The 25,743-nt window shown below is 47.3% G+C and overlaps 1 protein-coding gene across 8 annotated transcripts in view; it reads right to left on the reverse strand.

Moving 5' to 3' along the window:
• The window catches only part of LOC143839631 (galactosylgalactosylxylosylprotein 3-beta-glucuronosyltransferase 1-like), a 70,106-nt gene that overhangs the window by 33,092 nt on the left and 11,271 nt on the right, over window positions 1–25,743 (reverse strand). Inside the window, exon 1 of one of the 8 annotated variants that reach the window (XM_077341911.1) lies at window positions 18,326–18,345. The exons of the other annotated variants lie outside the window; for them this stretch is intronic. The gene's annotated coding sequence lies outside the window, so the exon portion shown is untranslated. Of the gene's footprint in view, window positions 1–18,325; window positions 18,346–25,743 lie in introns of those variants that run through there. 8 annotated transcript variants of the gene reach the window in all.

A 25,743-nucleotide genomic window follows, 5' to 3' on the forward strand; every position in this document is an offset into this window, starting at 1 on the left:
TGACCACTCCTTTTTGGCACAGTAGAGCATGCTAGTTTGTGGACATGGAAGCAGCTTGTTATTTAGTAGCAGCGTAGACAGCCCTACAACAAATGCAACCAAATCCCAGGAGCCAAAAGCAAATGGCATTACAGGCACGTGTGCCTCTGTGAGCTCGTGCCAGGAAGCGTCTCATCAGATGTGTACACATCCGTACAGCCCCCATTCAGAGCCTGGGTGAACAGAGAGAGGCCTCTGCAGCAGCTTGGTCCGGTTGCCTGCCCTCCCTGCGGCCTCCATCTCTGCCAGCCCTCCGACACCTTGAGGAGGCCCATGCAGATTTCATGAGTTCACTGGTGTTGGGAGATGCGTGCCGAAGGCAGAGCCGAGCTGAGAGCCTTCTGTCCATTATTGATGAGGCTGACCTCTCTTTAAAGAAGAGATGCATAATTCATGCCCACGCCAGAGTTTGGCAGCAGCTCTTTCTGCTCCCGTAATTCCGTAGGCACTCTCTGCTGCCAAGGCCTCACCGGTTCCCTCACAGCCCCCTTTCCTCAGAGAAGCTGACGGGAGGCCGTGAAGTGGTGTCAAGTATTGCACTCCCTTGATGTGTTCGGCAGCATCTATTTCCTCCCCTTGCAGACACATAAAATAGGGGAGGAAGCACTTGAGGGGTCTTCTCCAAACTTAGGGTGGTATCTAATATTTCGCTGCATCAGAGGAAAGTTGCTTGGGAGAGACATATTGTAAGGGTGATGGTGATTTTTCCCACTCCCTAAACCAGGGGTAGTCAACCTGTGGTCCTCCAGATGTTCATGGACTACAATCACAAACAATTACAATTACAATCTCTGGCAGGGGCTAGCCTGATCTCATCTGATCTCTGACACCCTGGTTAGTAGTTGGATGGGAGACCACCAGGGATGTCCAGGCTGGCAATGCAGAGGCAGGCCACGGCAAGCCACGTCTGAACATCTCTTACCTTGAAAACCACGCAAGGGACTGGGTCAGCTGCGACTCGATGGCAAAAAACAAAACAAAACAAAAACTGGGGCTGGGTTTGAGGTAAAGGCACCAAATTTGCAGTGTAGCTTCAGGACTGTTTCCTCAGAGGAATCCCCAGGTTTCAAAAAGTTCGGGCATTGGGGTCCAATTCTACAAGCATCCTAAGGGGGTTGCGCCATCTGACCTCCACTGTTTTCAATTGCGAGGAACAAAAGATAAAAACAGTCTTTTTTCCCTCTCCACAGGAAACAATGGAGGCTGGATGGGGTGCCCTCTTTGGGTGCCTGTAGAATTGGAACACCTGGTCCAATCTTTTTGCAATTTGGGGGTTCTGTTGAGGAGAGGTTACCGCAGCAACACTGCAAATTGGGTGACTATACCTCAAAGTTCCTATTGACTTTAATGGCATCATAGGTTGTTACGGTGCCAAATTCAAGCCAGGAAAGGGTGCTGCTGGGGGGAGGGGGGGAGGTTGCACATACATTCACTTAACACAGTTGAATCAGGATAATTGTGGATTGCACTGGACGGGATCCTTCTATGGCTTTCCTTGTTCACTTCTGATTGTCACGTGGTTCCTCTGATCTGTATAAATGACTGAGTCTCTTACTACAGCTTTGCAAACAGTCTGGGGATTTGTATAGTTATTGCTCTCTGTGGAATCACTCAAGTCTAGATAAGAATATTTTCAACTGACATGTTTGGGAACAAGTCGAACACTTCAGCAGAAAAGGGGCTTTAGAATAGCACTTCTATTGACAAAGCACAGGAATGGCGGAGAGAGCTGGGGAGCCGCATTGGTGGGCACTGAGGAGCAGCACTGATCTAGCAAGTGGAATCTTACTGGAGTGGTGCTAGCTTTGGAAAACAACACTGCGCAAGTCGTTCAAGCCTAGTGTCTTGAATACAACTTGGTGTAGTGAGAGCCAGCTTGGTGTAGTGGTTAGGAGCGCGGAACTCTAAGCTGGTGAGCCGGGTTAGATTCCCTGCTCCCCTACATGCAGACAGCTGGGTGACCTTGGGCTTGCCACAGGACTGAAAAAGCTGTTTGGACTGAGCAGTAATATCAGGACTCTCTTAGCCCCACCTACCTGACAGGGAGAGGAAAGGAAAGGCAATTGTAAGATACTTTGAGACTCCTTTTGGTAGAGAAAAGTGGCATATAAGAAACAATTATTCTAATCTGGTAAAACGGGTTTGATTCCCCACTCCCCCACATGCAGTGACCTTGGGTTTGCCGCAGCACTGATAAAGCTGACCAAGCAGTGATATCAGGGCTCTCTCAGCCTCACCCACCTCACAGGGTGTCTGTTGTGGAGAGAGGAAAGGGAAGGCAATTGTAAGATGCTTTGAGACTCCTTTAGGTAGAGAAAAGTGGCATATAAGAATCCATTCTTCTAACCTAGTGAGCCAGGTTTGATTCCCCACTCCCCCCACATGCAGCCAGCTGGGTGACCTTGGGCTTGCCACGACACTAATAAAGCTGTTCTGACCAAGCAGTAATATCAGGGTTCTCTCAGACTCACCTACCTCACAGGGTGTCTGTTCTGGGAAGGGGAAAGGGAAGGTGATTGTAAGCTACTTTGAGACTCCTGGTAGAGAAAAAGTGGCATATAAGAACCAACTCTTCTTCTTCTTGGTTGGTTGGTTGGTTTTAAAGGTTCCATTTTGGACTAACACAGCTACTTGTCTGAATCAACCTAAGAAAAGTAACACCTTCCAAACCCACCAACTTCAATGGACTTTAGAAGGGCGTAATTCTGCATTACTCTGATTTGGATAGCCCAGGCTCATTGGTTCTGGCTAGTATTCATATGGAAGACCACCAAGGAATTCAAGGGCCATTTCGCACGGCTTCAAAGTAGCACAATGGTTGCTATTTGGAAACGCTACTAATTTGCCATAACCCACGACGTCGTAGACAATCTGCAACAATCCTGAAACCAATCTGCAAAAAGCGCTTCGTTGTGGCGCTTTCAGGGGAATCCAGAAAAGTGGATTCACCCTCCGGATAGCGATACACTCCTGCAACCAATCTGCAACAGTAGCGCTAAAGACCTGTGCGTTACCATTGTTGCTGGTTCTTCAAAGTCCCTCCCCCTGGCTCTCTCCTCCAAACTTCCGGCGAAGCGATCACCATTTTTTTTTCTCCGAGCGAGCGGGGATAAACGCACCGGCGAGCCTCTTTCTGTTTAGAGGCTTCCCTGGCTTCAGTCCTTCACCTTTAGTCACTAAGCACAAACCACTGAAAAGCCCGTTTGCTGAAATAAAGTCCCTTTATTTTTTACAAATAAATTCAGCCGAAAATCGGGCCCGTGAGAGGGGGGGGGATTTTTTTTTTATCACTCGAGGCAGCGTGCAAACGATCATACAATCAAACGACAGCTCACATTAGGCAGCTGGATGGGTCTCTCCGTAGCAACGAATCTACCTAGATTCGTTGCTATGGGTCGTTTTTTTTTTAAAAACCTTTCTTAAAGGGAAAGGGGCTGTTTGGGAGCATGCTAACGGCTGCCCATTGGCTGCTTGACGGCCAGGGGCGGGACGAGCTTGGCAATAGCGCTTCCTTTCTAGCGATTTCTGCCGAGACCGGAAGCCTGTGGGAAACGCTAAAAAACGCAACTGATTCCACTACAAAGGCAGGTATGCATAACGACGAATTCCACTATTTTAAATGGCGATTTTTCATTCCGCAAACAATTTGCAACAAAGATCCCTGTGCGAAAAGGCCCCAAGAGTTGCTATGCAGAGTCAACAGCAAACTACCTCTGAACAGCTCTTGCCTGAAAATCTTATACGGCCCCTATAAGTCAGTTATGGCTTGATGACAAGCCCTCCAAAAATTCTGCACAATTCATTATTTTTATTTTTTTTTGTTTATACCTGCCTTTCTTCCAAACAGGGACCCAAAATGACTTCCAACCTCCTCCATTTTATCTTCGTAATAAGCTTTTGAGCTAGGTTAGGCTAAGAGATTATTACTGGCTCAAGGTCACCTAGCAATCCATGGCAGAGTAGGGATTCATACCTGGATCTTCCAGACTCTAGTCTGACTCTCTAACCACTACACCTGCCTTCTCAACTTTTTTAATATTGAGAAACCCCTGAAATATTCTTCAACCTTCAGGAAACCCCAGAAATGGTACAATCATACAGAATATGACTGGGAAGCACAGCTGTGTACTCAACTACCCATAACCCCTTCCCTTCCCACCCCCTCCAGGCCCATCATTGGACATTTTGGGTCACCTGATGGGAGCCAGCTGCAGGTTCCTATCGGGGGAGGTGGGTTTAACAAATTTTAAAAATATATTAAAAATTAATTAACTCCCTCTCATTAAGGAAACCATCCCAGGGTCATCAAGAAATCCCAGGGTTTCACAAAAGCCTGTACTACACCATGCTGGCTTCTCCCACACTGCTAGAGACAATCTGGTTACCTTACAGACAAGTCCAGGCACTGCCGTGCTGCAGGCAACTGTGATAAAGAACCCATACCGATTCTTTTCAAATTATAATAAGTTTAAATAAATACAAACTTCCTACATGTTGGATGAGATGAGGGATGCCAAACCGTATCACAGCGGTCGACGCTTAGCGTTCAGCCTCGGGAAGGCAGCAGAACGGGCGACAAATTGTTATAAAAAATCCACCAGACATCTCGCTGCCAAAGCCCTTCCAGAGAGACAGTAATGCATGCAAAGACGCTTGCCCTGAGTTCGGTGGGAGGAGACGGGCCATTGTTAGCAAGGGAATCAATCTGGCTACATGAGATTTATCAGAGTAGGTTTAACATATTGTTTGGGATTAGGGTTTATCCGCATCGTCCTGCTGACTATGGAAATGGGCCCCTGCTGAAGGAGGCTGCTGTGGCAGCAGCTGGTTGTCAGGGATAGATCAACAGAAGAAGCGGAATAACACAGAACGGGACAGCCAGCCACTGAGCTCCGGAGAGGAAATGCGGATGGCGTTCTAGAACCATGGGGTCGGCTTCTTGTCCTTCCTTTGTTGTAAGAACTTAAGGCGATTGCTCTTGAAAGCCCCCCTTCCCCTTTGTGCTGCGTGTCTTTTCGAAAAGCATCTCTGTGACTATCAGTTGGAGTGTGCTGCTCTGTGCCTTCTGGTGGATTAGGAACAAGTTGACACGCTAGTCTGCAGCAACGCGCAAGCCGGCTTCTGTTAGCGGTAGGGCTCTGCAGCCCCTCAGTGGTATTCCGATGGGGCTGGGTAGGGATAAGCCATGAGATCCAAGTGGGTGGTGGTAGTCATGCCAGGGTCTGCATGGAGTTGGGAGCCATGGCAAGCGGTGCATCAACCAAAGTTGTGCCGGCCCCATTGGAAATATTTTATCCCGCTGGTCTAGTGCTCAAGGTTCGTTGAATTCAGAAATTAAAAACACCGCATGCACACTGGAAAACACACTGCCCCTCCCAAATAATAAATCAGCCATAAAATAAACAGAAGCAAAGCCCTTCAAACCAACAGTAAGGCCTGATTTAAACACAGATGTGGTGGGACAAAGCAACAAATCCATGTAGCTTGGACTAGTCACTGCTTTACAAGTAAAGTTTGAGAAGCCGGGTGGTGATATTCGTTTTTAGTCGGGGGGGGGGGGAATGGCTGTGAGGGGGCAGGATACAGGTTTATACAATTATACATGGGTGGGAAAATAGAACAGCTGCTCCTTTTCATTACCACTAGAAATCAGGACCATTAAATATACTTTATCAGCAGTAGATTCAGGACAGACAAAAAATCCCTTCATTTACAGAGCTCAGATGAGTTCAGTGCAATCATTAACTACCTACAACATACATTGGACAGTGATATGTAGGGTTGCCAGCTCTGGGTTGGGAAATAACTGGAGAGTTTGGAGGTGGAGCCAGAAGTGGGTGAGATTTGAGGTGGGGGAGGGGGAACTCGTGTATAATATTATGGGGTCAACCCTCCAAAGCAGCCCTTTTCTCCAGGGGAACTGATCTCTGTTGCTAGGGCTATTATTCCATGGGATCCCCCAGGTCCCGCCTGGGTACTGGCATCTCTAGTCTCACAGGCATCAGGAAGCAAATCATTTCTTGCCCAACAACTCACTTCCTAACACAGACTCTGGGACCAGGGCCTGCAACAAACCAAGGTACCAGCTGTTTCCCCATATTCACTCTGACAACACAATTACCAGATTTAACAACCCTGGCAATACCGTCTCAGTTTTGTTCACTGGCTTCTCTTCCAAAACTATATATGCTGTCAAATGCAAGCAATGCCCTTCCATGTGCTACACTGGATAGAGTCCCTATGCAAAAGAACAGAAGAAGAAGAAGAGTTGGTTCTTATATGCCGCTTTTCCCTACCCGAAGGAGGCTCAAAGCGGCTTACAGTCGCCTTCCCATTCCTCTCCCCACAACAGACACCCTGTGGGGTAGGTGAGGCTGAGAGAGCCCTGATATCACTGCCCGGTCAGAACAGTTTTATCAGTGCCGTGGCGAGCCCAAGGTCACCCAGCTGGTTGCATGTGGGGGAGCGCAGAATCGAACCCGGCATGCCAGATTATAAGTCCGCACTCCTAACCACTACACCAAACTGGCTCTCTGTGGACATCAGCTGTAAAAACCACAACCCTCAAAAACCAGTGAGAGAACATTTCAGTCTTCCAGGTCATTGCATTGCTGACTTCAGACTGGCAGTCCTCGAACAGAGAAGCTTCAAGGAGAGATTGCAATGGAGATGGCTGAACTTTAGCTCATTCACAAGTTTGGAACAAAGGGCCCTCCCCTATTCCATACTGAGCATAGGCCTCTGCAGACATTACATTATGTTCCAGTCAAGCAAACTGGGGACCTGACAGCCACCAATATGCACGAGTCCTCCCAATATACCCGATATGCACAGTTAGCATCTTGTACAAGTTCAGTAGCATGTGGATTTCCCATGAGGAACAGCTTCCATTGTGATGAACCAAAACATTGATTTCCCATGGTTCTGGTTCACATGAATGGAAGTTGTATGGGCACGGAAAATCCATGCAATGCCCAGTTCAACTGAGACAAGGAATGTGCACACAGGGTGAACCACTAGGATGCATCACATGGCTGGCAGGTTTTATTCATTTAAAGTTCAATTCATACAGCACCCCTCTCCAGAAATGGGTGTGTGCTTGTTCTCAATAGCAATGAAATACCTGCAGAGAGATTCTTTGAATGTTTTTCAACAAGCACACTCAGGGTTGTTTTGTTAAATTTCCCCTCAGCCGGCAGCAAGTCCCTATATTCCAGTATCTGCACATGCACACACTTGCCTGCCCTTCTGCTTTATTTCAGATGCTTCCCCCTTGATGGGAAGTCACCTGGTGGGGTCCTGGAGCCTCTGCCCAGCTGCCTTGCCATTGCTGCCATTTCTCATCACGGCGAACACGCAGCAAGTCAAACAAAAAGACAGCCCTCCTGAGCTCCATCGCAGGCTTTATTCCAAACACATCAGCTTATTACCTGGTTTGTGAAATTGGATTTTGGTGGAGAGACTAAATGAAGCTTTCGGAGAGGCAAAAAGACAACAATCGTTTCAATTTATTGAAGCGTTTTTGTAGAGAGATTTCAATCCTGGAATAGGGGGTGACGTCTGGTCAGAGCGACTGGTGGATTGTGGACACACAAGAGCCTGGAAGCAGAATTCTCTGTATTTTCTTGAGCAAATAGAAACACAGCTGACCTGACCATGGCAAGAGTTCATCTGGGACCTTGGGTGCCATGAGTGAAATATGGAGAAAGGGATACCTTTGCCTCCTGGATTCTTGCCTGGAGTCCCCCTCTTATTTATTATTCATATGTCATCAAAGTAGGGATGCAAAGCTGTACAAAATACAACCACCCACCCCAGGTGAAATAAGCAACTGAAAAAACAAACGGTGATCTGCTGGCTTGACCCAATTTGGGTCTCATACCCCTGGCTAAATTCAGGCAAAATGTCATATAGTCCTGGGTATTACCAGGTTTCCCAATCAGACCCTGAATTTGTCTCTGGACAGCTGCTTCTGTAGCATGCACCAATATGGCCGCTGGATGTACTCTGTGACCACACAGGGCAGCAAGGGACAAAGTGATTCACAAAGTTACTTGGATCAATTATTAGGGACTATTGTCTATACCAGAGGTCCGCAACCTTTGTCAGGCTGCGGACCGCTGTGCCGGGGTGCGGGGAGAGAGCGACCCGGGGCCCCGCGCGTGCGCGGCAGCCCTGGCGCAAACGCACATGCGCGGACTTGCCGTGCGTGTTTGTGCCCCCGCTGGACGCAAACGCGCATGTGCAGCAAGTCTGCACGTGCGCGTTTGCACCGCCGGCATGCCGGTGGCTGCGGCTCCCCCTCTCCGTCCCTCCAGGCCGCAAGGAAATCGGCCGCCGAAGCGGCCGATTAGCTTGCGGCCTGGCAAACTTCTCTTCCCGCCCCCTCCCAAAGCAAGAAGCTTGCCGGGCCGCAAGCTGATCGGCCACTTCGGCGGCTGATTTGCTCGCAGCCTGGCGAGCTTCTCACTGTGGGGGTGCGGGAAAAGGGAGCCGAGGCCCAGCGCCAAGGCCTTCGCGGCCCGGCACCGGGCTGCTGCCCGGGGGGTGGGGACCACTGGTCTATATAATTCTGTATAATTTGCTGAAAGTTGCTGGTTGCCAGCACTGTGTTGGGAAATATCTGGAGACTCTGCAGGTGGAGCAACCTCAGTGGAATATAATGCTATAGAGTTCACCCTCCAAAGCAGCTGTTTTCTCCAGGGGAACTGATCTCTTTAGGCTGGAGATGAGCTGTAATTTCAGGGGTTCCCCAGACCCCACCTGGATACTGGCATCCCTATGTCAAGTTCAATCCTACTATGTAGTTTTGCATAATTTAATGTGTCGTGTTAACTATTTGCTTTGCCTCAGTTCTGTTTTTGAAATTTCAGGTTTGTTCCATAACAGTATGTAATTGTTGACTGAATGCTGATCCTGTTGATTGTGTCATCTCTGTGTAATCCTCCTTGAATCCCAGTGAGACGTGCACACTACGAGTAATGTCAATAAATAACATCAATAGATATAGCATTCCGTGTGCATGTGTGTGTGCCATCAAATCGCAGCCAACCTATGGTGACCCTATAGTTTTTCAAGGCAAGTGATAAAGCAGAGGTGGTCTGCCATTGGCCATTTCTCCAGAGTCTTCCTTTCTGGTTTACCAGCCAAGTACCCATTGTACTTACCTTCCAAGATGAGATCAGGCTGTACCACAAGATTCCACATGTACAGCATTCCCTACAAAATGACTGCTGTTTGGTGGGGAAGTGAGAAAGAAAGAGGCAGCGGGAGGGAAAGAAAGAAGCAAGTTTCTTTTCTCCCCCTCCATTAAAAAAAAGATCTCTTTGCCTGCTTCACCTTTTGGTTTATTGATACCTAATTAAACTGTCAACTGTCCATTTCTGCTGGGATCCCAGGCTTATGCCTTGTTGGACTCATCCCCATTCTTTATTGCATCAGTTCCTAGAATAAATGTGGGATTCTTCACCTCTGTCCCCTCACTACCTTCTTTGTGGCTGCGTGCTGCTCTACCCAAAAGGCACGGATCCTTACCAAGTGCTGTCCTAGGTAGCCACCTAGTGGCAAGGCTGTCCCTCTTCATGAGGCAGAGGGGTAATAATTACTGCCAGCCTGCCCTCACAATCCAAAACCAAGAATATACTCCATGTAATAACTCTTCTTGGGACCAACCGAACGGAGACAATTTGATCGGTCCCACTAAAAGGTTTGTTTTTGAATTGTGAGGACCAACATGGCTGTTAAGAACTTTGTCTTCACAATGCCAGTATGAAAACAGAGACACACAGTGTCTCAGCTCACTAAAAAGTGTGGGTCAAATCAGGAGACGCTGAATCTCAGTGGAACAAGGCCTACGAATCCAAGGAATTCAAGGCAGTTCTAATTAGTAGGACAGCAGCCAACAGAACAGCATGTGGGATCCCAGCCTTTGTTTCTAATGACAGGCCCAACTCATGTCTTCAGCGGAATGAGGTGAAGGGGGCAGGAGGGATTTCACTACTTCAGACGGTATGTGGTGCATCACAGGAATTAATAGTGTGGAGCACTCTCCTGTAACAAGACAATACAGCAAACAAGAGAGGGGAGATGTGCTACTTTTCTATTTGTAAGGAGGGGCATTATTTTTTTAATGTCAAGGAACAGCGAAAGCCACAATCCATCTCCTGCAGTCCAAAGTGGGGAATCTTATTCTAACATCTCAACAGTCTACCACCTCATTCTCCAGCTTGTGTGAACCAGCCTTAGATGAAAGGAATTTCACCTTGATTTTATGGACAGGTATACTAAGTCTCAGTATTAGGCATTGGGCGCCAAACACTAGCATCACATTGCCCTGTAAAAGAACATGCATGATTTGTATATGAACACACCCTCCCCTCTCCCCACACCAACTAGCACCATCCTGGTACAAACTGTCCACCCCCCCACCCCCAAGTAGCTATTATCTCCAGGGGAACTGACCTCTGTAGTCTGGAGATCAAATATAATTCTGGAAGATCTCCAGGCATGATGTGGATTCTGGCAAATCAGCTCAGGCTTTAGAAGTTAAACCTCCTAATCTTGGGTCTTGAAGTTTAGATTTGAAATTCAGGCAATAAAAAAATGCAGGGCGTAGATCTTGGATGGGCATTGCCTCAGCACCTGAGCACCCACTTTACCAACAAGTGTCATGGTTAGTCCTTGGCATCTCCACTTAAGCAGATCAAGCAGCTGGCAATGCAAGAGACCTCTGTGTGAATTCCTGGAGAGCTACTGCCAGAATAGACAATACCAACCCTGATAGGCCAATGGCCTGATTCATCTTACAACAGCTTCACATGTTCACTGCCAACTGAAAATCTAATCCCTTGGTTTGGTTCACAGGCCTCCCTAAAACCAACTAAGAATCAACACATTTCTTTGTACTGATAAAGGACTTCTTTGTATGTTCCTCACCACTGACTATTACCCCCAACACACATACATACACATTCAGTGACTAAGATTCTACAGGAAATGGGGGCTATGGGAACAGGGTTTCTAGAGCTCTGGCAAAATAGTCTCTGAGCAAGGATTCTGCATCCTGTAAATTCAGGAAGGAAGCATAGGTCATGGGCAGTGAGGTTGTCTGCAGTGTGGTGTCTGAGCAGAAGTGCTGATGAGCTGCCTCAACCCCTCTTCAAAGGTAGGCTATTCATTTGTGCTCTAGGTACCTGCCTTTACAAAGCCAATGGAAGAGCTAAGATGGTGGTGGTGGTTGGGTTGATACTGTTTGCTCTTTTTGGACCCCCTTTATTGTGCTGGGCAGAAACAATTCAGGCAATCAAAATTTGTAAATCTCCTCTCCCCAAAGATGCTTCCCATGATTTCCTATGAGCTTCAGATAAGAATCAGAAGGTGAAAAAAGGAGGATATTTCAGATTCCTAGTTGCCAGCACACACGCAGCTGGATTTTCCTGTGTGATACAGGAAAATCTACTTCTAAAGTGCATTGAAAGTGCATCTGTGGAATGAAGAAGAAGAGGAAGAGTTGGTTTTTATACCTTGCTTTTCTCTACCCGAAGGAGTCTCAAAGTGGCTTACATTCACCTTTCCTTTCCTCTCCCCACAACAGACACCCTGTGAGGTGGGTGAGGCTGAGAGAGCCCTGATATTACTGCTCGGTCAGAACAGCTTTATCAGTGCTGTGATGAGCCCAAGGTCACCCAGCTGGCTGCATGTGGATGAGAGGGGAATGAAACCCAACTGCCAGTCTTCAACACTGCACCAAGTATTAAAAGCAATTAAGTGTGAACGATTAAAAGCACCTAATGAACATCTTCCCACCAACATAACCCTTTCAATAGCCATAAATTATCCAAAGAGACCGCACTGCTACTCAAACAGTGAAATAATCAACCGCTAACTTGGAAGCTATAGCATGCAAAAAAGAAGTTATATATGTTTAATTCCTATTGAAATGATGACATGTAAGCATTAACTTACATGGCTTTCAACCGCTGAAGCCAATATTATGTAGTTCAGGGGTAGTCAACCTGTGGTCCTCCAGATGTTCATGGACTACAATTCCCATGGGGCTTATGGGAATTTTAGTCCATGGACATCTGGAGGACCACAGGTTGACTACCCCTGAGTAGTTGTTAAGAGTGATGGACTCTAATCTGGAGAACCGGGTTTGATTCCCCATTCCTCTACATACAGCCTGCCCAGTGACAGTTCTCTCAGAAGTCTCTCAGCTCCACCTATCTCATGAGGAGCTTGCCGTGGGGAGAGGATGGTGATTGTAAACCACTATGAGACTCCTTAAAGTAAAGACAAGCAGGGTATAAATGCTCTTCTGCTGCTGCTTTGCTGCCACACAAGCATACGGAGTCATCAGCAAGTCCTTTTTTTCTTTTCTTTTTTTAATTGGAACATAATCACATGAGTTTCAGGGAAAGCCTGAACATATTTTTGGGTGTGTTTCAAGGAGTAGGACATCTGCCAGTTGAGGAACTGGAGGTGGCCCGTTTTGCTTGCAGGAACACAAGAGAAATGTCATAGATGGGAAATGAGAACAATCAGAATGTTCTGTTATTTTCAGCTTCAAAATAGTGATTTACTGACTCGTCCTGCATTGCAAGCCATGCCACTCCGGAAGAGCGCAAAGGGGTGTCTGGTTAGGGCAAACTGAACAGCCCAAAGGAGAGAGGCAATTTATTCAAAGTCACACGAGGTACCGCATATTACCCACAATGTAGTAGACTGTCAACTTGGACAAGTCATTAGTCCTCCACTGAAGTTCCCCACCATAATAATAAAGACCCGCCTAGCTATTTTCCAGAACTTCACTGGCCCCACACAGTAATTTCAAGGTGCAATATTCAGAATGTCAAGGGGGGGTTGTGCTTTCCTTCACAGGAGCAACACATCCTAAGGTAGCCAAGATTTACATCCTTGTGTACTTGCAAACCACACAGTGGTGGAACAAGCTGCTCCAAAATTCTCATAATACTCATACCTGGTCTGTCAGAAGAATGTATGTCCTATCCTCCCATATTATATTTTTCATTTGGCTTGAGGGAACACAAAATCTTAACATGACAAGCCATGAGCAGACGGCTTTGCCTGCCTAGGATTCCAGCTTCCAGTGCCAGCCTCCCCAGGGAAATGACCTAAGGCCTGATCTAGACAGATAGCTGAATGGGGTGGTAATGAGGTACCAGAGTGCTGAAGTGGCAGAATGGATAGCATCAGTTTGGACAGAGAGGAAGAAATTACCCTGATCACAATCCCCCTGGATGAAGGATTCTCTATAAAACTACCACACTGTGTGAATGACTAGGCTGGGACCATTTATCTTGGTGTACTGATTTTTAGATTTTTTACATTAAGGGAAGCATTTAAAAGGTGGTCCTCCCCGCCAATGGTCTGTAAGGGAACATCACATTCCACCCCCTCGGAATTCCTCCCGATCACTCTGGGGTATGTCTAGGCCAGGCTCAGGTATCAGGTGGTGGGAAAGACCTCTCTGCCAGAGACCCTGGAGTGCTTCTGCCATTCAGGGGAGAGAACACAGGGCCAAGCAGACCAGCAGTCTGACCCGATACAAGGGAGCTTTGTATGTTCATCTGCCCCCCTGAATCAAGTCCCCAGGGCACTCATAGATTCCTTTACTTTGAGGTATTTCGGGGAGGAGGGGAATTACGAGGGAAGAACAACAGATGTGAAAAGGACGAGGAATTTCAGTGTGAAGAGAAAGATGGAACAGGTTTGAGAAAGACACTCAACACACTGAAATAAAGCAGAAGGGAGGCAGACGATAACTGAGAAGATGATAACTGGGAAGACAAGAGATGAAAAAGGCAAGCAGAGCGAGAACAAGAAAAATAAAGGAATGAAGTATGAGTGCATAAAGCAAGAGGGGGGAAAAGGAGTCTGGCTGGGCATCTCTGGTTTCTCCAAGGACAAATTAACTTGCTCCTATTTTCCGTCTTCTCTTTCATGATCTCGCCTTAAAATTGCAAGAATGTGGCAGCACAACATCAGCTCTCTGATTTATTAATTCCCTCCTGTCCTACAAGTCCACCAGACAAAAGCATCTGTGTTTCCCCCTAGAGGAGCGCATGAAGGGCCTCATTCACATTAGAGGTGGGGAGTAAAGCAGCAGATGCAAGACAGCCATCCGCACGACACTCCTCAGCCCTTTTTCACCTTGTGCAAACTGGGGCGGGGAGAAACAATGGGGGTGAGGGGGAAGAGTCCATCCAGATAAATGGCAAAAGGGGACCGGGGGGGGGGGAGGAAATGTAATAACAGGGAAGAAAACAAAATCAGTAAGGACCAAAAACAACCACACAAGCTTCTCAGCAAAAGCATTGGAACTGGAAGCCGGCAGAACAGCTGTCTTGGCAAGTATGTGGTGTGATTTAGCTGATCCCTTTCACGAGAAAATAGGGACTCTTGGACAGTGGTCATTGGCAAGGACCATTCATCTGAATTTATGAGCTATTCCTTTTGAGCCCTATGAAAAAGAAACTCCAGCCCATAGTTTCTCAAAACCTGCCACACAGTGGCCAAGGCTGCATGTGCAGAGGTGGGGCTTCATACCTGGTTCTCCAGATTAGAGGCTACTGCTCTTAACTGCTACACCAAGCTGGCTCTCAGGCCAAGGAGGATCAGCGAGATGAGGGAAGACCTGGTCCTTAGGAGGATCAGAGAAATGAAGGAAGACCAGGTGCTGCAGGGGCACCTGCTGACACTGTACCATCCTTCCTTCCTTCCTTCCTTCCTTCCTTCCTTCCTTCCTTCCTTCCTTCCTTCCTTCCTTCCTTCCTTCCTTCCTTCCATTTGTATACCACCCTCCCCGGAGGCTCCCTGCCAGAACCTGCAAGGGAAACCTCTCCACCAGCTATGAGATGGCCACCAGACCTCAAATGTAGGCCTGTAGTCCCCAAGGACCCCCTCCTTTTCTGCAGGGATGATGGCAACAGAAGGCAGGGCTGAGGTGGCCTACAGGAGGTAAAGGGCCAGACCAGCTGTGTGCAACCACACCACAGAACTAGAGCAGTATGCTGAGAGCGCTGCTTCCATGCAGGATTCCTGCTGGCCAATGCACAGTGTCACCTCAGGAACGCCAGCACCCACAGGCAGTGCGGCTGAGTCCCATCACCTCCCAGTTTACTTAAACTGAGCCCTGGGAGGTCCGCCTGGTTGGGTCTATTGATTCACCAGGTTCTGAGGGGAACCTGACTGTACAGCACAGGGCATGAGGCCATGAGGAGCTTTTGTGGAGAGCATCTGAATTATGCCGAGATCTTTCCTCGGTGTCCTGCTGCTTCTCTCACTGCATAGGCAAGGAAGGGTGAGAGGCATAGGGCCGCGTCCTCTGTGTATGTGCATTAGCAGCAGGAAAAGCAACCAAAAATGGCAACTCTATAGGGGCTTACAGCCCAACAGGTAAGCATTGATCCAGTGAGTTTCCCCACCTGCACCAGCAGCAATCATTAATATGGATCTGGGCCAGGGAAATTCACTGAATGTCGGCTCTGTCAACAAGCAGGGCAGTGATTGCTTCTGCCTACACTGGGAGGAATGTGTTAGGGAGGAATTGCCTCCCTCTCCCCCCCCCCCCCGTATGCTTTCTGCTGTAAGAATTTGCCATGTAGTCCAGGGTTAGTGAACCTGCGGCCCTCCAGATGTTCATGGACTACAATTCCCATGAGCCCCTGCCAGCATTTGCTGGCAGGGGCTCATGGGAATTGTAGTCCATGAACATCTGAAGGACCACAGGTTCACTAACCCTGATGTAGTCTCTTTTTTGGGGCCTGCTTCATATGTTAGACCTTCGAGGTGTAAAGCTAAGGGCCATATTGACACACAGGTGTAAGTAACTTTGCCCCCATGTTCCTTGAAACAAACACCAGCTGCGTGGGGCTGCCCTCTTGGCTGGAAGACCAGGATGATTCTCCATAGAGAGAATGTGAGTAGGGCTGCATGGAGGACGGAGTGGTTCCTGAGCCAACATGAGACAATGAGGTTCTTCAGCCACACCTATTAGCTCTAAGCTCCAGGCCGCTTTCTCCATTGGCTGATTTTCTTTGAAATGAGGTCACTGCACAGAGCAGGCTTTCTTGGCCAGGGTTGCATGACACTCTGGGGTTCCTTGATGGCTCTGGAAGGGTTTCCCAAGTGGGTGGGATTTATTGTTTTATATATTTTTAAAATTTGTTAAACCTCTATTGGGTGATATATATTCATACATATATTCATCGGCCCCAGGTGGGCGTGGCCACAGCTATGCTTCCCAACCATATTCTGTACAATCATGCAAATTCTGGGGTTTTTTGAAGCCTGAAGAATGTTTCAGGGGTTTCTCAATGGTGAAAAAGTTGAGAAAGGCTGGCATAGTGCCCCAAAGTGTGAATGCAACAGACTTCTTTTTGCAAAGATGTTTCTCACACAGAAACACCAGTCTGGGGTTGGGGTGCAACACCCTTTTGCCTAAAAAGGCATCTGAAGCGGGTTTTGCATTGAAAACTAGGTTGCTTTCATTTGGATTAGGCCAAAATTCTGCCCCTGCTTGCAACCCACAGGACATTTTCTTTTCCAGCCTTACATAGAAAGGATGGGAAATGCTGGTAAGAGAACATTACACAACAGAAGCAACTTGTGCCACAAGAGCTGTGATCTGCCCAAGCAAATGGGAGCCCTCTCAAAAGTGCAAGGCAAACATTTCGGTAATTTATTTTTTAATGAGATCTCTCAGTTGTCAGATAGTTTCATGTAAAGTGTTACTCTGCCCTCTCCCCCGCCCCGTTCCAGCACAGCCCCCATATTCGTTATTCGGCTGCCTTGAAGTCTCTTGGAAACAGGCAAGCGATTCTCCGGGTGCCAGACAGAAGGAATTTCCCAGCGGACTGATTTCTGGCTTGAAGTAGCCAGCAATTGTGAAGTCTCATCCCAGGAAGGCTGCCAAGGTGGGGGAGTCTGAAGTTGGGACAGTAGCCAAAGGTGTGTGCGTAGGAGGGAGAGAGAAGAAACCAGAACTGTCTCAGGTGCTTGGGGTCCTTTCTGCCTTATGCTCAGAGAACAACGAGGGAGACAGCAGATTGAACAAGAAGGGGGTGCCTATTGATAGAACAGAAACAAATATTTAAATCAACCAGGATATTGACTGACTCTCTGGAGTCTGTGATTGTGTATCAGGACAAGGCAGAGGCCCCATAAACGTTGCTCTGAGTCCAGGGGCACCTTTAAGACCAACACAGTTTTATTCAAGGTAGAAGCTTTCATGTGCATGCACACGTCTTCAGGTGCAAAGGATATACATGAAAGTCCATACCTTGAATAAAACTGCATTGGTCTTAAAGGTGCCCCTGGACTCAAATTTCGTTCTGCTGCTCCAGACCAAGAGGGCTCCACGTCTCTCTCTAGTAGGCGCCCTCTCTAATATGCATCTTCATCCCATTCCCTCATCAGTGGCACTGGGGGGTTTCTTTTTCAATCCCTGAACGCACCACCATTAAAAGCAAATGGCAGCCAAGCATTCACATAATCTCTAGGTGAACTTTGATAAGCATGAGATCACGCTCAAGGCCTGTGCCTGTGATCGTGTTCCCTCGCGACACTTGCCACAAGACTGGACTCTCTTTTGCCAAGTCAGTGGCTTCAGGCAAGCGATCCCCTTGGGCCACACATGCGATGCCCCTCGCATCGGGAAGGGCCACGCCCCCCTCTCGATCCAGCACTAGGCTTGGTAGATAACTGTTTGTGCACTGTGGGAGTGGAGCTAGAAAGAAGGAGATCTCAACAGCAATGGATACACGAGCCTAGGGAAAGTGGTTTAAAAATCAAAAGGGATGATCCCAACCATTTACCTAACCTATTTCAGCTTGGGAAAACACTGAGGTGCTTTGCCTGAAGGGAGTCAATCTCTGAACTCTCCGTTTTAAGGTTCTCTGAGTTTCTGTTGGGATAAACCGAGCCCTTGACAGTAGTCTATTAGATGGACCAATACTCTGACTTGGAATAAGGAGGTTTCATATGTTTAACTCCCAGTTGTTTGATGGGGAGAGGCCATGGGTCAATGGTAGAGCATCTACTTGGCGTGTAGCAGGTCCCAGTTCAACCCCCAGCATCTGCAGCTATAAAGCCATTTCTTTAATAATTCTTCATCTTTTGTTTGGATTGTGCCAAAATCTAGCTCTTGGCGCAAGGCCCCCGAGCACTTTCTCACGCTCCTCTGGAAAAGCACCATATGTAATGACACTTTATATTACTAAGAAGCCACAATAAGAAACACAATACCCTTTTAACCAAGACCCACCTTGCAAGCAGCTAGATTCAAGTGGGTTGGTCTGAAGTAGCAGAACAAAGAGTCCGGTGGTACCTTTAAGACCAACAAAGATTTATTCAAGGTGTGAGCTCTTGTGTGCATGTGGAGTTCTTCGGACAATGAAATAAAAATGACCATACTACATATATAAGGGGAGAGTAAATGAGCAGTAAATTAGTAAACAGCACAATGAAAATATCCAGCAAATATACAGTATAGTGAAGCTGTTTAGCAGATTCAAGAGTCTTGCTAGAATAAGAGGTGGTAGGTTCTCCATCTTTGGAAATTTTTAAACAGAGGCTAGATAGCCATCTGACAGAGGCTGATTCTGTGAAGGCTTAAGGGAGTGGCAGGTTACAGTAGATGAGCGATTGGGATGTGAGTGTCCTGCATAGGGCAGGGGGTTGGACTAAATCAGGAGTAGTCAACCTGTGGTCCTCCAGATGCCCATGGACTACAATTCCCATGAGCCCCTGCAAGAGTTTGCTGGCAGGGGCTCATGGGAATTGTAGTCCATGGACATCTGGAGGACCACAGGTTGACTACCTCTGGACTAGATGACCCATGAGGTCCCTTCCAACTCTATGATTCTATGATTCTAAGAAGTTGAGTTCATAAGGTTATCAGGTTATTGTTAGGGTGCTTCCCAGAGAATTAGCCTACAGTCTGAGTCTCAACGTGCAACTGAGGGCCTCGTCACAAAACGGCTTTAAAAAAAATGCTATATTATTATTGCTGGTATTTTTCTAGGTCTACAGCAAATGTTAACATTTTTATGACTGTTTCTTTCCCCCTTTCTGTACTATTGCTTTGCGACATGCAGGCAGTAGCCTGAACAGCAGCTGTGAAAGAAAATACTCAGGCAACTTAAAAAAACAAAAACAATGGAGAACACTATTGTTTGTTTTTGCATGCCAGGGTGATGCGCGGAGCAAGGGATCAGACAGACTTTGCAATCGACTTTGCCTCCTTTCAAAGACACAGTGGGAGAAGCTTTCCATAAATGGCACTGTCCAAGCCAGTTCAGCCCAACTGTTTGTGTCTTCAGATTGCAAAGAACCTGCACTATCTGCTGTTCCTCAGAGCATCATGTATTAACCTCTGTGCTTAATTTCTACATGAAATCGGTAAGTGCCCCCCAACGGTGAAACATCCATTATTTTCACAGCCGCTGAGATTTTCTTTTCTGTCCAGTACCACAGTACTGTTTTTCTGTATCCGTTCTCCTACTTTTTTAAAAATAATTTGTTCCTAGATCAATGGGGCTGGACTTCTAGTATGCACCTTACCGTGTAACTCAGAGCAGCCACCGTGCAGCTGTAATGCTAGGGCTACTGTGCATGTCCAAGGTAAGGAAGGTGTTTAAAGTTACGGTATTCTCTGAATGCGGGTGGGCTTGTGTGGTTTCCCCTACTGCTGCTGACGTTGTTGACACAGCACAGCAGCCACTGTCCTTCCACATGGCGGGTTTCCCCACTCCAGTTCCCCATGGTGGCTGTTGGTGGGGGGAGAATTTCATTTTTTCTTTAATAAACAATTGACAACATTATAATGTTTCAACAACCTACCTGTTTCCCAAGGTTTCCTTTATAAAAGGTCTCTATCCCCTTTTCATTGCAGTGATGCCTTTGTGTTATATTGTGGCAATCATGCTATCATGATGCATCAATTCCCAATTTCTCCTTTTTAAAAGCACTCCCATGGTAGGAGGAAAGGGGCACAGGACCAGGGAAATCGGGCCAGTTTGGCAGGACCAGGAAGAGCTGGACTCTTGTGACATGGGTGCCACCCTGGCTTTGCTATGTGCTTTCTCCCAAAATTGCAGCAAAGCAGGTTTGGGAAAGACCACAGAGCAAAACCCTGGGGCCATTCCGCACCAGGATCTATGTAGCAAATTGGTTGCGGAATGAAAAATCGCCATTTAAATAGTGGAATTTGTCGTTATGCATACCTGCCTTTGTAGTGGAATCCAGTTGCATTTCTATAGTTCCACACAGGTTTCCGGTCTCGGCAAAAATCGCTAGCCAGGAAGCGATATTGCCGAGCTTTGTCCCTCCCCTGGCCGTCAAGCAGCCAATGGGCGACCGTTATCATGCTCCCCCAAAGCCCCTTTCCCTTTAAGGAAGGTTAAAAAAAAAACACGTTGCAACGAATCTGCGTTGATTCGTTGCAACGGAGAGACCTATCTAGCTAGCAGGTGGTGTTTGATCTGCTGTTTCATCATTGCCACGCTCCCCCCGAGTGAAAAAAAAAATACCCCCCCCCTGCACGGGCGCGATTTTTGGCTGAAAATACAGCAAACGGGGCTGTGTGTTGCTTTGTGCTTGGTGACCTAAAACAGCTCTGGGGAGGGACTGCAGCCAGGGAAGCCTCACTGGGTAAACAAAGGCTCGCCGGTGCGTTGATCTCCGCTCCCTCTGTTGCAGATTGTCAATGACGTTGTGCATAACTGCAAAACAGTAGCGATTTCAATTTGCAACCATTGTGCAATTTTGAACGAGTGCGGAATGGCCCCTGGTGTTGCACAAAAGCACTCTGAAGAAGCAGGGTAGGGGGTCTGTTTCCCCACAGCGTCCAGGCTGTGGCAAACAACTTGTGTGCAAGAGACGAATCTTCATGCAAGCGTACTTGGGAGCACTTGCGGATCAGAGTCACAGATGCAGCAAATCCCATCCTCGTGTTCTGAGCAGGGCTCCAGGATTTCTGTTGCAGTGTTGTAATAGTCAGATGGTGATTAAGATTAGATTGACACGGCCGTTTAAGAGGAATCGGGAGAGAGGCTGTGGCTGTATGATCCGGGAAGGAGAACAGAAATCGCTTTTTACAAGTCAGCTGAGATATGCAGACTGACCTAGTCAATGCATGGTAAAGAGAATCTCTTTTAAAGTACCTTAGAAACGGTGCAGGGCTCGGGTGAAACGACAAAAAGATGCAGCTTGTGTAAAATGACAAGACATTCAAAATGCCATTTGGAGCAGGCAGATGAGGATCACGCGTGGCGGAACTCCGTGTGGAGATTACAGAAGCCTGGCTGGGAAGGAAAGGGCCCAAGCTGCAAGCAGCAATAGCTTATTCCCCACCAGCTCCTCATCTTCTCTCTTTCTCCAGCAAAGAAACTGGCTGGCTCCACCCAGTGCGGCAGCTTCAGTGATGAATGAGACAGCCAGGTGAGTCAGTGAGGCGGAAACAAGTAGAATGAGGTGACCCGGGTTCAAATCCCTGCTCCCCCATAAGCGCTGCTAGATGGACTCTGTGCAGACACATGGTCTCAGGGCTGTCCCACAAGGCTGACAGCCTATCCCACAAGGCTGTCCGCGAGGGGCATGAACCTTGTGTGCTGCCCAGCACTCCCTGGAGGAGAGGCAGGAAAGTCTTGTACCATAAGAAGGCAAGGGATGACCAGCACAGTGTCCAAATCAGCCAGCGTTGAGTAGTGGTTAAAGGCCTGGACTAGGATCTGGGAGACCAGGTTCAAATCTCCACTCTTCCCTGGAAGTTTGTGGGGTGACCTTTGGCCAGCCACTCCCTCTCAGCCTAATCTACATGGCAGGGTTACTGTGGTGAAGGTAAAGTGAAGGGCACGAGAGCGATCCTGTAACCCGCTTTGGGTCTCAGTTGGGGAGAAAAGCAGGGATATAAATATCTAGGTAGAGAGATGATTAGGCTGCCTGTGATTGTTCCTTAAACACTGCGAAGCAGAGACATCTTCAGGTAGAGATTGGCCCTTGTGAATATTCAGATTATGTATTAAAAATGCACATAGTTACAGAACAACAGAACATGACAAGGAGAATGGGGGGGGGGGGTTAAATAAATAATAGTACGATTTGGGGCTCTGCGGTGCCTGCTACAAGGATGCTTTCTGTTCCAGATCCCTGACCCATCCATATTGCCACCAAACAAGATATCGCTATATTGTTATAATTTAAGGTGGATTCTGATTTAGAGGCAATGAGTAATCATCTCTTATGCCATCCACGGCCCCAGAATTAGTCATATTTCATCTTGAACCAGCCGGTCCTTTTTCGGAGAGAGCAGAAAAGCATTTTCCCTTACAGGCAATGCAATAACTGTATAACTTAAGGCTGTGTCATATAACCATATTTTTCCCCCCTTCTACGCATCGCATCATAGCTGGATAATGTGAAACATTACCTTTCACAGAAAGAGCTTTTTCATTGCATCCGATTCGTACTTATCAATGTTAACGCCTGCACTGGAAGCATCCCCCGAGAGTCACCAAGTTGAACTAGTTGCTCGAAGCTTCTTTGGCTGAAACGACTGGGATTTTGCTTGCCTGCCTGTAATCTTTATTCTCTCCATAACTAAAGACAAGCTACGTTTTTATTCTGCCATAAGAAGAGCTCCACTTAGCTTGAAAGCTTTGGAATCAGAACCAATGGAACATATCAACATGCCCACTTTGCTTCTCACATTATGGGTTGTTCTGTGTTATTAAATTGTTTTGTATTAGGAAACAGAGACAGGGGAGTTCTCCAAATATTTGGCTTTATGGGAGCAATTTGGAGGTGAAGTAGGATTGGAGGGTGGGATACAGGAGATAATCTGGGCTGCTTCCATGGGTGCTAAAGGTAGTTTCATTGGAATCCACCAATAGCTTTCTAATGCTACGGTTGTAGAGCTGTTCAGAAAAATGGGGGAACAGAGACTGAAGCTGTGGGGCCAGGAAACAATCTAGAACCTTTGTCGTCTACAAGGGACTTGGGATGTCATCCACAATTCTCTCTCGTTTCATCTTCACAATCCCCTCTCTGAGGTAGGTCAGGCTTCAGACATTTCAGTCTTATGCCCAGGGAAGCCCCCAACAGAACCGTCTGCTAACGGCAATCCTCCTAATAGGCATGAGTGCCTTGTTGGGTGAATGAGGGCAACATGTGTATTCACTGTATGCATACAGTTTTGGTACACACCCACTGATTACTGGGTTATTCAGAGTTCTTGTTCATGCATATTGAGGCTGCATCCACATGGGAGAGATGCATATCACCCCTGTTCACACAAAATGGTATCCGTGAGTAGTCAAAGGATATTAGATTGCAAACTCCTAGTATGGAAGGACATCACATCTGAGCAGTCTTTGTGATGCCCAAGGTCACCTAGAAAGTACCATGGTGCGGTGAGATTTTGAATGGAGGGTCTCCTAGATACCCCTAGACACCCTTACCATGACACCAAACTGGAGATTTGGGACTGTCAGATACAGCTGTAGCTCCCAAATAAGTGGCAATGCCCCCTTCTTGCTGCCATTACCCTGTTGTCACCATGGTTGCCTCTACAGCAGATCAAAGCTTACAGCAGAACTGTCCTTCTATGACAATTCCCAGTTCCCTTTGGGACTGAATAATTAATACCCAATGCAGACATAATGCTTAAAGCACGGATAGTGTGAGCCAGGGCTTGAGGTTTTACTCCTACAGAGAAAACAAGCTAATCCCTCACCCTGGAAGCCATATATATATATATATATATATTTATTTATTTCAAACATTTATAGCCCATGTTCGCAGCCACTAAGGTTTCTACAGGGGCTACAGGCTTATCACTTATCACAAACTGGAAAGGAGGGGAAATGGCTTCAGCCATGACTTGCGCTGTGCAACTGTAAATGACATTGCTTGGAACTTGCTAAAAGGGGGAGGAGGTCTACCCTTCAAGCACTCAGTCACTCTGCTCTACATAAATGTCGCTGTCTCCATAATGATAGAGGACACAGTGAATATGGCAGACAAATAAACAACTGGTTTCCTCCCCACCCCCTCACCCCCTATTTCTAATCTCAAACTAGTAAGTAAAGAGAATCCTTTGGGCATATTTTTCAGAAAGGAGAATCAAACATCTGAAAAGTTGTGCAGTGTATTTCTAGCAGTCATGAGTGACCTACACAGAACTGTGCCAACATCTTGTTTCTTATGAGGACACATACACAAACTAGAGAAATCCCAGTACAGAAAACAAAGGACAGGGAGGGAAGGACAAGAAGGAAGAATGCCACCATGCAGGAGCCAAAGGAATGGAAATATACTCATTATTAGACACTACCCTAACCCCCAACACGAAGCTGAGCGCAGAGCTGCCATGAACACAGGTCACAGCCTGTGCACGGCATTTGAATTTTCAGATGTCTGATTCACCTTTCTAAAAGATATGTTCAAAGGTAGGGGAGGGCACAAACTGGCTCATGAACAAAGGCTTGTGACAAATTTGGAGCAATTCATGGTTTGCAAAGCAGTCTTTGTGAACTGAAGAGCTGCCACAAAGTTCTGCACTATTTAAACTCCTACTTTCTGCTTCCCACAGAAAGCAGGGAGGAGAAAGCAGGGGTTGTGAATTAATCCGAACCTGTTCAGTTCAGAAACCAACGTCCTGATTCACAGTGGTTATCACAGAACCATAGCGTTGAAAGGGGCCATACAGGCCCCTAGTTCAACCCCCTGCTCAATGCAGGATCAGCCTAAAGCATCTGTCTTTGATAAATATCTATCTAGCTGCTGCTTGAAGACTGCCAATGAAGGGTGGCTCACCACTTCCTTAGGCAGCTGATTCTACTGCTGAACTGTTTTGACTGGGGAATTCCCCCCCATATCTAGCTGATACCATTCTACGTGTAGTTTAAATCCATTACTGCAGGTTCTATCTTCTGCTGCCAACAGGAACCCCTCCCTGCCCTCCTTCAAGTGACAAACTTTCAAAGACTTAAAGAGAGCAATTCTCAGTTCAGTTCTGTCTCTTGTCCCACCATGCCAATCTCGTTCTTTTCCGCTGCTCTGGACAGACGAACGCTCTATCTCGATCTAACCCACAAGGCTGTTGTGTGGATGCCCCCCGCCAAGCTGCTTGCCCTGCCGCTACCCCTGTGAAAGGGTTGTTCGACCCCCAAAAGGACACTGTTGCATATTCCCGTGCGGGATATGCACTCTGCCGGAGGAAGAACACTGAGCAGAGCCTGGGAAAGAAGAGGGCATACGTGGAATCTCCTGCACCTTGATTGCCAGCTTGGTGTTGTGGTTAGCAGCAGCAGCCTCTAGCCAGGCTGAGAATCACTGCCTTAGGGTAAAGCAGGGTGTGAATGTGCATATGTGTGTAAAGGAATGGCGGGGTGGAGAAGAAGGGCTCATTTCCTGTACTTGCTGGAGATATGTATACAATTGCTAAAGGGAAGGCCCTACTACAAAACATACATGTCCCATTTGTTAAAGGGATGGGATATAATGCATTCATGAATAGCCACATACACAAAAGGGAGGGGTCTTGTGCACATCGGTAAGGGTTAATGCACACAAAAAGTCAGTCCGCTGCCAACAATTCAATCAATCATGATTTCTGCAAGAGCCCCTAATTGCTGTTCTTACGACTCGGCTGGATCCAATCCCCCCTCCCCCTCAAGAGCC

This window comes from Paroedura picta, chromosome 6, assembly GCF_049243985.1.
Source record: "Paroedura picta isolate Pp20150507F chromosome 6, Ppicta_v3.0, whole genome shotgun sequence".
Taxonomy (NCBI): Eukaryota; Metazoa; Chordata; class Lepidosauria; order Squamata; family Gekkonidae; genus Paroedura; species Paroedura picta.